Source organism: Protopterus annectens, chromosome 6.part0 (assembly GCF_019279795.1).
Source record: "Protopterus annectens isolate FY-2018-M chromosome 6.part0, PAN1.0, whole genome shotgun sequence".
NCBI classification, from domain to species: Eukaryota; Metazoa; Chordata; order Ceratodontiformes; family Protopteridae; genus Protopterus; species Protopterus annectens.
This window is the reverse complement of record NC_056737.1, coordinates 790,242,775-790,253,700: the sequence shown is the minus strand read 5'-3', so window position 1 is coordinate 790,253,700 and position 10,926 is coordinate 790,242,775. Positions and strand designations below refer to the sequence as shown.

Sequence of the window (10,926 nt, the reverse complement as noted above, 5' to 3'; positions counted from 1 at the left end):
GACCCACCTTATCTCCACCCTGTTCTATGCTTCAGCTATATACACCAATTTATCTAAAACCAACCTCTCCAAACTTTCCACCAGTTATAATAACATAGCCAGATTTGCCACTGGCTCCCCATTTAGAACTCATCACTGTCATAACCTCAAACAGCTGGGATGGTTAGAACTTGAGAACCAACTACTTTTTCAACAACTTGTTATCACCCAAAAGATCCTTTACTACCCTAATAACACCCCAATCCTCACCAACCTCATCACCCCCTACAAAAATCTTGCAACGCTATGCTCAGCAAATAAACCCCTAGTCTCTTCCATTAAATCCAGCAACAAAGCTGGGGACTCACTTTTTACCAACACCATAGGGAAAAGTTGGAACCATCTCCCTAGTGAACTTTCCAACCTTTCTTCCTCTCTTCTTTATAAGAAGCATCTTAAAGAATATCTAAAAACTCACTGGCTTTGCCCCTTTTCCAACCCTGACTGATATCTCTTTCTTGCTCTCTCTCTTCACTTCTCTACTCCTCTTTTCTATGTTGTCTACCTGTAAAAGGTCTTCCTTTTAGAACTGAAGCGACTTCTATTACTGAACCCAAAAAAAAAAAAAAAAAAAAATTTATTTTTAAATCTCATTCATTATTGTTCATTGCTCTCTCTCAAAATTTTGCTCTTTGTATTTTTTTTTCTTAGCTTATATTTGCTAAAGGCCTCTGTATAATTTGACCTCACCTTTATGTAAAAAATGTACCATTACTCACTTTAATATTTCTTTATACTGTATTTCTTTGTTTGTTTTGTCATTGTTTCTGCTTGGAGCTTTTCTCCCCAGGCCTCTACTGAAAATGGACATGCATCCAGTTAGACTAGCCCGGTCAACAAATGTAAAATAAAAATAAATAAATAAATAAATATATTTGTATATGTATATATATATATATATATATATATATATATAGATAGATAGATAGATAGATATGAATGTATATGCTATATGTATTGCTAGGATTGTTTATTTTGTTGCTGGGCAGAACAAGGGCTGTTGGATACAGAGTGATTAAGACGCTTTTAAGTTCTTATAAGTGGGTTTGTATGGCAGTAAGCAATGCTAACCTTTGGTTAAATATGCTTACAGACAGGCTTAAAAGTGCTTAATCTGTGTAGGCATCGCTTAGCACCATGCAGACAGGCTTACTCCCGCTTACCCCATGCTAATTTCTTTAAAAGAAAAGAAAAAGGGGTGATAGAAAAGTGGTGAAAAAGGGGGCACGAAGAGTGTAAAACAATATGACAGATACCTAGGGATGTGCAGGATGGGTGTAGGGAAGGTCCATAGCTGCCATTTCTTCTACAGCAGCAGTTGTGCACATATTCTGAATTTGGAGGTAAATTTGGACACTCAAACCCCTGAGAGGGAGGGGTGAGGACAACAATAATGTGTTGTGAAGCCAAATAGAGAAGATTACATCTGTCCAGTGGACACATGTGTGAAATGGACAGCTATGTATGGGGCAAAATTTTGGGGGGGGGACTGATTGCCCTTTTATTTTTTTTAAGGTGAGAGTGGGATGTTGGGGAAGGATAGTAGGTATATTTGGGGAGGTAAGTTGGGTAGGAAGACAGACAAGACAGATAAGACAGCATACACTAGCAGTATATGACACATGGGGGTAAACACCTTGGACGGGGAGGGGTGTTTGGTAATTGGAAGCCCACATGCCCCTTATGGATACAGTGGGACTGAGGTCCCCACCCATGGGCAGTCACCACTGGACCTTCACGACCCGAAAGGAGGCTGTGCTGGGGGCTGAGCAGGAGGGCAGGCTGACCCTCTAAATGCACCATGCAGCCCTCAAGCTGGTGTAGCAGATCTCCAGATTCCTTGCGGAGCTCACTATTCACCAGACACTGGACCTGTTTTCAGGTGACAGGATTTTGTCCCTGCCCATGCCCGGGGGGGGCACACCTGAGGGTGGTCCAGAACAAGCAGATGACGAGGTCCCATGGTGGGTCCCAGATGTGCTGGGGCCCAGTGCCATGGACAGTTGAGGTGGGAGAGGCAGATCCACTGGGATCAGCCTTTCCTGATGTGCTATGGTGTTGCAGTTTTAGAACATATGTTGGTTAGTAATGGTAAACACATTCTAGGATTAGTTTTAACTGCATGCATGAGTATTCCCATTAACCCAGTATAACAGATTTGGAACATTTGCATAACAAACAGAACACATGCATATATGGAACCACAGTGGGCATTACACCAGCATGCAGCCTACATTGATAGCAACAGGCCACCAATGATGGTATTTGAACAGGGAATATTAATTGGAATAAATTGCAATGTGTTTAGAACAGGACACATGACCCAATAGTAGGTTTGGTGGAAAACATACCCATTCATTTATGACAGGACACATGACCCAATAGTAGGTTTGGTGGAAAACATACCCATTCATTTATGTGTTTAGATTATTGGTGAAGATAAGGTGGTGGAGAGAGAGATGTCACAGCTTTAATGATCATTGCTCTACAGGTATTATTACAACTCTAGCCTTGGGCTGGGTAGTGGTATGTTTGTACGCAATATAATTACAGCCTTCTTATAGCTACTTTGAACTTTTTCTTACCTGGTAGACCTGTGGAGGGAATGTTTGTTAATACTACATAACTGTTTCTACCCATAGTCCCTTAGTCAGGGTTACTTATGTTCACTCATACTGTGTGTGTGTGTGTGTGTGTGTGTGTGTGTGTGTGTGTGTGTGTGTGTGTGTGTGTGTGTGTGTGTGTGTGTGTGTGTGTGTGTGTGTGTGTGTGTGTGTGTGTGTGTGTGTGTGTGTGTGTGTGTGTGTGTGTGTGTGTGTCTGTGTGTGTGTGTGTGTGTGTGTGTGTGTGTGTGTGTGTGTGTGTGTGTGTGTGTGTGTGTGTGTGTGTGTGTGTGTGCGCTACTGACACACTCTGCCTTGATTTCTATCAGTCACCCTGGTTGTTGTTAGCAGGGACCTGTAGCTGTGACAGCATGACTCTTTTGAATATTTCTTGGGGAAGACCACTTGGCGTATGTACTTAACTTGCTGTCATTTGCAGCCTTGGGTTGAACACAGTATAACTACAGCCTTCTTATAGCTACTTTATACCTTATTTTACCTGGAAGACCTGTGGAGGGAATGTTTGCTAATACTACCTGACTGTTTCTACACATTTTCACAAAATCCAACTTGAAATTATGTATACAGCTTACTACCGCTCCCGGGATTCGAATCATGGCTGTTTCTGCTAAAGATATAACAAGTATGTGTTTCATCACAGGGAGCTATTGAGAAACTGCTGTATCTTCCCTGAATCATTTCTTTCTCATTCTCTCTGTTGTATGATCTGACCTTGTATTTACAACATTCTTATACATACCTGTTCACATAGCACATTGTGGAAAACAGTGGTTAACACAACATTACTATTCAGATATCAGATGTTGGTGGATGAAATTTATAGTATCAGTTAATCTCATGTGTTATAGAGGCACTAACTTTGTCAGATGAGACTTGATTCTTTAATGCTTTCAGAGCTATAGTTGCTATGCATATCCTGTACACATTTCAAATCATTCCATACCAGAGTAAACACAACCAGTCCAGGGTTTAGAATTTTATTCACAGGCAGTTACATTTTATTAATATATGACCTATATGAGCCTATTACTGTAATATTGTCTGCTTTATTCAGTAGAAACCATATCCATTTTTTATAATACCAGATGACATTCTACTCCTTTATATTTATTTGGTATGAATAGTACAAGCTAGATTGTTACTCACCAGCCTCAAGATGCAGCCTTTGCAACCTGCTGGCATGGGCTTCGTGGTTCGCAACCCACTAAGCTGGAGCTGTAATGAAAATAGAGAAACATTTATGCATACCTATCCATCACATACACAGGCTAGACTTTGGTAAACAGTTACACACTGCTGGGACATCACCCCTCTGTCTTCCTTCTTGGACCTACTCTTCCAAAAGCTCCCTCTTCCTCTGCTTCAAGTCAGAATAGTGGTGCTGGACCTGTTCACCAGTCCGAGGGATACCAGTGGCACTGGTGAGATCATGGGTGAGACTTTCCCAGGCTTCTGCATTGTATTGGGAGCCCTGGTACTGGTCCTGCAGCAGTCTCATATCATGTTTTTTACAAGAAGTCCTACCATGACCTTGGACTCCTGTATGCCCCAGTGCTGCACCTGAAAGCGCATGCCCTCCCCAACACCTACCATACTGCCTACAGTGGGGAGCTATAACCAGTTATGATCTGTATTCCCACCTGCGAGGTTTAAATACGGCCAATTTCCCACCCTTTGCCATGATTGGACGGTTTTGAATATGCTGAGCTAAGCTAAGCTACGGGAAAATCTTCTTAGCTAAGGTTTGCAGTGATTAAAGGGGCAGGTTCAGCACAGCTTTCCAATGGGCAAATCCACTTAGCTGGGCTACTCATTGCTTAGCATTTACACAAGGCTTACACCCAGTCAGCATAGCTGTGCAATGCTTAGCATTGGTTATGTTTTATTTTTTGGACTACCACCTGTATGGGATTGATTCATCATTCATTACATATTATAAATTTGTTTACCTTCCCTGACATCCTTCAACGTGCTTTCATTACATTTATTCTTGTTTAACTATGCTGTATGGGGTACTTGTGTTTATATGGGGGTTTCACAAATTTATTACACTGACACCTCACGTATGGGCTTAATACACTACTCTGAAGAAATATGTTACTTCCTACATAAATATACAAATAAATTAAAATTGTAATGATTTCACAAACAAAATGGAAATGGCATTGGTGAGGCTCAAACCGTGAATGACTACATGTAAGGTGTATGCTCTAACTGCTACACTATTGCACTACTGCTTATTGCTGTTTAACTTATTGTTCCATTTCAGCTGGGCTAAGCATAGCTAAGCAACGGGCACACCCGCGCAGCTATCCTTAAACTTTATTACAGATGTGAAAAAAAAAATTATTTGTTGGGGGCTGTGCTTTGCAAACGGAGATGACATATAACTTTTCACAGTATGTCTGGATATTTGCATTATATTCTTGGTCCACTTTTCATAAACTTGGGGTTCTCTGGCACATCATTTCAGATTGAAGTTTGACAGTAATGACAGACATTTGCGTTTTATACTTCATACCCTTCAGAAAATCCATGCTAATGCTAAATCTGTTATTCTATCAACTTTCTAAGTTTGTAATGGCAATTGTCCCTTATGGCTTTGTCCAGATTTCTTACTCTAATGGGTTGAGAGGTGTAATGAGCGATCTCGCTCTTTGTAAATTGCCGTACGGCAATTCTGGTGTGCTGGGCGCGTGTGTATTGTGAGAGCACACCTCTCAAACACGCCACCTGTGCTTGAACACATCCCTGTGTATGTTTTGCAGCACAGCAGCGTGCCTTCATACATATGCATGGTACACTGCCATGCTGCATAGGAATGGTCCCTTTCGTGCAGGAATAAGTTATTCCTGCACGGACGTTTGCTGAATCCGGGGGACAGTCATAGAGTCAAGCAGGCTGTATCTCATTATACATATCTGTTGCAGTCTCTATCAATCTCTCCATCTACATATATGTATTTGTTTTATATGTGTATGTGTTCTGTATGTGTATGTGTTCTATATATATATATATATATATATATATATATATATATATATCTGACACAAAAATACCAGAGTAATTGAAATTATAACTGATGGCCACTTCTGTGGCACAAAGGATAAAGTCAATTCAAACATGCAGATAAACCACAGTCTTACTTAAAGATAAATGTATAAGTAAATCCAGGACACAGCAATCACAGTATGATGAAGCACCTTTGGACATGAAAGTGCTTATGTGTTTGCTTTTGTGTTGTTGGTAAATTAAAGGGTTTTTAATTCAGCCTGTGGTCGACGTGTCCTGATTTTACTTCTAGAAAGATAAAGCCCTGACAACAGCTCAGGTGACCTGGGTTCGATTAGCAGCTTAGGCAACTGATTAAACATCAGGGAAGGATGAATTGCATTACCATCCTTGGTGGGTGGGTGTTTCTCTGGGCATCTGCTGTGATGATTCCTAGTGGAGGTTGGGGACATCATGACTAGGATGTATGGTTCAGAGAGGGAGGGACAAAGATGAGCTGCTGTAGAAGCAGGCTGATATGGCACACTTCTGCATTGCATACCCACCCCTCAGACATTACCACAGAGACAAAGGAAGGGTAGAGTAACAGTGGTAGGTCATAAATAGAACCCCATCTATGGATGTGATTAAGATCTGCATCAGGTCCATACCTATTAAAGATTGTCCAAGAGGTTAGAAAGTGGCTGTCAGACCTGGCAGTGGACTTGACACACTGGGTAGGGAGCCATAGGATGAAGCAAGAGGGAGAAACTCCCCTGCTGCCCAAAATATCATAAATGACCCTGTTAAAATTTCATGAAGAAGATATTTATTTATTTATTTGCAGTTTGATTACTGGGGAAGTCCACTGGGCTGAATTGACCCATTTTTAGTGGAGGCCCGGGGAGAAAAGCTCCAAGAAGCATTATACAATTTAGACACAACTGTTAGTTAATATTAAAGATAATATTACGTAGAATAGTTACTCATAAATGCATTCAATATCATGCATAGTTAAATTTATTAAACTTGAAGGGATCATACAGTTTAATTTGAGGAAAACAGATGTGTTAGGTGTGGAAATAGTTTACATACAAACCTTTTCAGAAAATGTAAACACACGTTACGTTTACACAACAACAGTAGAATGTTATTTACATTATTTACAAGGTTGGGCTGTGTGAGAGTAGCTGGTGTTGTTGAGAGCTTAGAGAGAAGCTATAGAAATTGTTGAGAGCTTAGATCGGCTCATAGGAAGATAGCTATGAGAGTTGTAGAGCTTGGGAACCAGAGAGAGAACCCCCTTTGATTAGGTTGGGTAAAGGCAAGTACATTTCCATTTAGTGGGCAGGTGTTTGAATAGTTGGGTTTTGAAGTTTTCTGAGTTTGGTATGGTTCTTAGTGTGGAGGGAAGGGAATTCCATTTTTGGCCTATTGAGAAAGATAGGAGAAGTTGGCTAGCAGGACGTTTAGGTTTATGGATAGTAATTAAGTTCTGATTTTCAGATCTGAGAGCTCTGTTAGGTGTGTAAGGGGGAAGGATGTTAAAGCGGGACTTTTTTGGGTGAAATATGAGTCTATATGCAGTAGTGAGTTGGAGATAGTCTAGGTAGTTTGGGAGTTCAAGCCAATTCAGGGATTGTATGGTTGGGCAGTGATGAGTGGTATTTTTAGATTTAGAGGCAAATTTAGAGATTTTGTTGTAGCAGTTTTCTAGTTTAGAGGTAACAGAGGAGGACAGGCTGGTTAGGAGATGGGCTCTGTATAATAAGGAGGGAAGAAGATAAGTCGAGGCTGCCTGGTAGAGTTGGAGAGAAAGCAATTATTCCTACACAGCATACCTAGCTTTTGGTGGGTTTTCTTAATATTTTGTTGAATATGAATATCAAACTTGAGGTGTTCATCTACAGTAATGCCAAGTAGTTTGGCAGAGGGGACAACTTCTATAGGTGAGTTGGTTTGATTATAGATTTTAAAGTTCTTTTTATCATAGGAGAGGGTCTTTGTGGGAGAGAATAGTAGAATCTTTGATTTATTTGCATTGAGAGAGAGGTGGTTTTGGCGCATCCAGTTTTTAGTTGTTGAGAAGGCAGTTTGGGTTTTAGTCAGCAATTCAGAGAGGTTTGAGGCAGAGTAGACTTAAGGTTGAATCGTCTGCATATTGAATGATTTTAGCATCAGGAATAGCAGTGTGAAAGTTATTGATGAAGATGTTAAAAAGCATTGGCCCAAGGATGGATCCCTGTGGTACGCCAGTTGAGGTAGGTAGGAAGGAAGAGATGGAGTTCTTCCATTTGACTGCCTGTGATCTGTCTGATAGATAGCTGGAGAACCAGGATAAAGCATTATGTGAGAGATTAAGGTTTGAGAGATGACAGAGAAGGTGTTTGTGGGAAACAGTATCAAAGGCTTTAGACAGATCGAGTAAAACAGTAGAAACTAAGTGTCCTGAATCTTGGGCTAGATTGACAGTTTCTAGGAAAGAGAGTAGAGCGGTTATTGTGCTATGCTCTGGACGGAAGCCTTGCTGGGTAGGAGTGAGAAGATTGGTTTGGGTCAGAAAAGGCATAAGTTGGAGGTGGATGCATTTTTCTAGGATTTTGGAGATTGGTGAGAGCAAAGCAATGGGGCGAAAGTTTGAGACGCTGGCATTTTTGCCTCCTTTATGAAGAGGAAGAATATAAGCTGAGCACGAGAGTTTGGGGACATATGATTCTTTTATGAATTGGTTAATAATGATGCTGATTGGGAGAGCAATGCCATCAGCAGCACATTTTAGGAAGGAAGAGAACACTAGAGGTGAGTATGGCAGAAAAAGTATCAGCAAAGAGCTGTTTAAAGGCTGTAGTTGGAAGGTATGAGCTAAATATTTCCAGCCAGAAAATGAAGGCTGCCTTTACAGAGGGTGGTTTAGCAGGGGTGGGGGGGTGAGATATTTACTGTCTAGGGATATTAACTCACAACCAGCTGTTTGTGAAAAAATAAAACTTGTTGGGATTATAAAGAATATCTAGGATTAATATTGGTAGATGCTGCCACCTAATGGTAGAAGGAGATAGCAAACAGCAGGGATAGTTGGACCAGTCTTAGGTTTAAATATATTCTAGGGTAGTGATAACAGGAGGGGGAGAGGGCAAACGGTCTGCGGTAGGCTGCTAGAATGCGCACACGGGAGGGCAGACCAACAATATAGCTAGTACATTAAGTCTACATTTAATTAGTGTTAAGCAACATACATTTACACAATCTTGTTGGGGGGGGGGGGGTCTTCTCAGTAGTATTTTTCTAAGTACCAGGCAAGCTGTCCAATTCAGGGTGTCTTCAGGTGATGGGCAGAGGTATTCCTTTTGCATTTACAGCAGGGAGGGAGCACCCAGGATGGATTACTGTAGAGGAGTGGGAGACAACACTGAGTTAGTTAATATTGCAGATGTAGAGGGAAGGTTGCAGGTAAGGGATGTTTAGAGAAAAAAGGAGGGTGTAACAAAGCACAGTAGTAGAGAGAGGCTATGGTTAGATGAGGCTGGAGCAAGTATGTAGAGGAAGATTAGGTTTAGGGGATTAACAATGGAAAGCAGAAGACATTTTGCTATGAACAATACAAGTTAGGCAATATAGGCTCCATTAAATGATACTAGGCAAAAAATCCTTTTGAGAAACAAATCTTGGAAAAAATGGCGTTCCACTAAGAATCCATTAGATCACCAAACCTTTAGGCAAATAAGAAGCAGTACAAAAAAAGCCATCATACTAGACAAAAAAAACTTCTACCTCCAAGTACAACAGACATATCAAAATAAACCTCAAAAGTTTTGGAACAGCATAAACAAACTTCTTTACCAGGACAATCTATTACTCCCAATCCACTAGGCTCCAACCCCAACAATCCCATTCACACTGCCAATGCTTTTAATTCCTTCTTCACCAATGCCATCCAAACTCTTGCCAGCCACCTAACTCCTGATACCTCTAATATTCCTATTTCATCCCCAATTACTCCCCCCTTATTTCAGTTACAACCCGTCTCCACTTCCACTATATCCTCCCTACCCCAAAAACTAAAACCCACCACCCCTTCAGCTGACCAACTCCCTGCAGAATACCTTCAAAAAGGTGCTAAGGCCATTGCCTACCCCATATCCATTCTGATCAGTAGAACCATAAGTGAAGGTAATATCCCATCCATCTGGAAAATTTCCCACATTATTCCATTACACAAAGGTGGCAACTCTTATGACTTCTCTAACTTCCGTCCTATAGCTCTACTATCCCCTCTGGCAAAAGTCATGGAAAAGTGTATCCATAAGCAACTTCTTCATCACCTTCTACAAAATGACTTACTAGCTAACTGTCAGCACGGCTTCAGACCATATCACAGTACTACCACTGCCCTGCTTTCATTCACTGACTGTATTAACAAAAACCGGAACAAAAGTATTCCTTTCTCTGCAATATTCCTTGATTTATCTAAAGCTTTTGACGTGGTTAATCACCAACTCCTCTTACATATTATGAAAGCTCTATCACTTGATTCCTTAGCCATCAGTTGGTTTAAATCTTACCTTGAAAATAGACAGCAGGCAGTACTTTGACGCAATAACCTTTCTAATCTTCTGCCCATCTCCCTTGGTGTCCCTCAGGGTTCCATATTAGGTCCACTGCTATTTTCCATTTATATTAATGACCTTCAGTTAGTAATTCCACATACTACATGCATTCAATATGCAGATGATTCTACTATTATCTGCTCAGCTATTTTTCAAACTGAATTACATACCCTAACCCAGAAAGCATTTAATACTGTCGAACAATGGTTCACTCACCGTTGCCTCCTTCTTAACCCAAAAAAAACTAAAATGGTACTCTTCTCACCAACCCGTAAGTTCTTCCCCCACATTTCTCACTCATATCTAACAATGGTACACTTATTTCCCCCGACCCAACTACTAAACTCCTAGGAATAACTATTGACAATAACCTCAACTTTGATATTCATATCAATAACACTATAAAAACAGTCAATAAAAAACTAGGATCCCTCTATAGAATCAAACCCTTTCTAACACCAGCAGCCAGGGCTGCTATAGCAAGAACTCACCTTATCTCTACTCTACTCTATGCCTCACCTATTTATACAAATCTTTCTAAAAACAACCTCAGCAAACTAGCAGTATCCTATAATAATATTGCTCGATTTGCTACTGCCTCTCCTTTCACAACTCATCACTGCCTTAATCTAAAGCAACTTGGCTGGCTTGAGTTTCTACATCAT

The 10,926-nt window shown here is 40.7% G+C and overlaps 1 protein-coding gene across 2 annotated transcripts in view; it reads left to right on the top strand.

Annotated features, from left to right (window-relative positions):
* RTN1 (reticulon 1) overlaps nucleotides 1–10,926 on the top strand; it is a 1,542,311-nt gene that overhangs the window by 595,868 nt on the left and 935,517 nt on the right. The gene's annotated exons all lie outside the window — the stretch shown is intronic.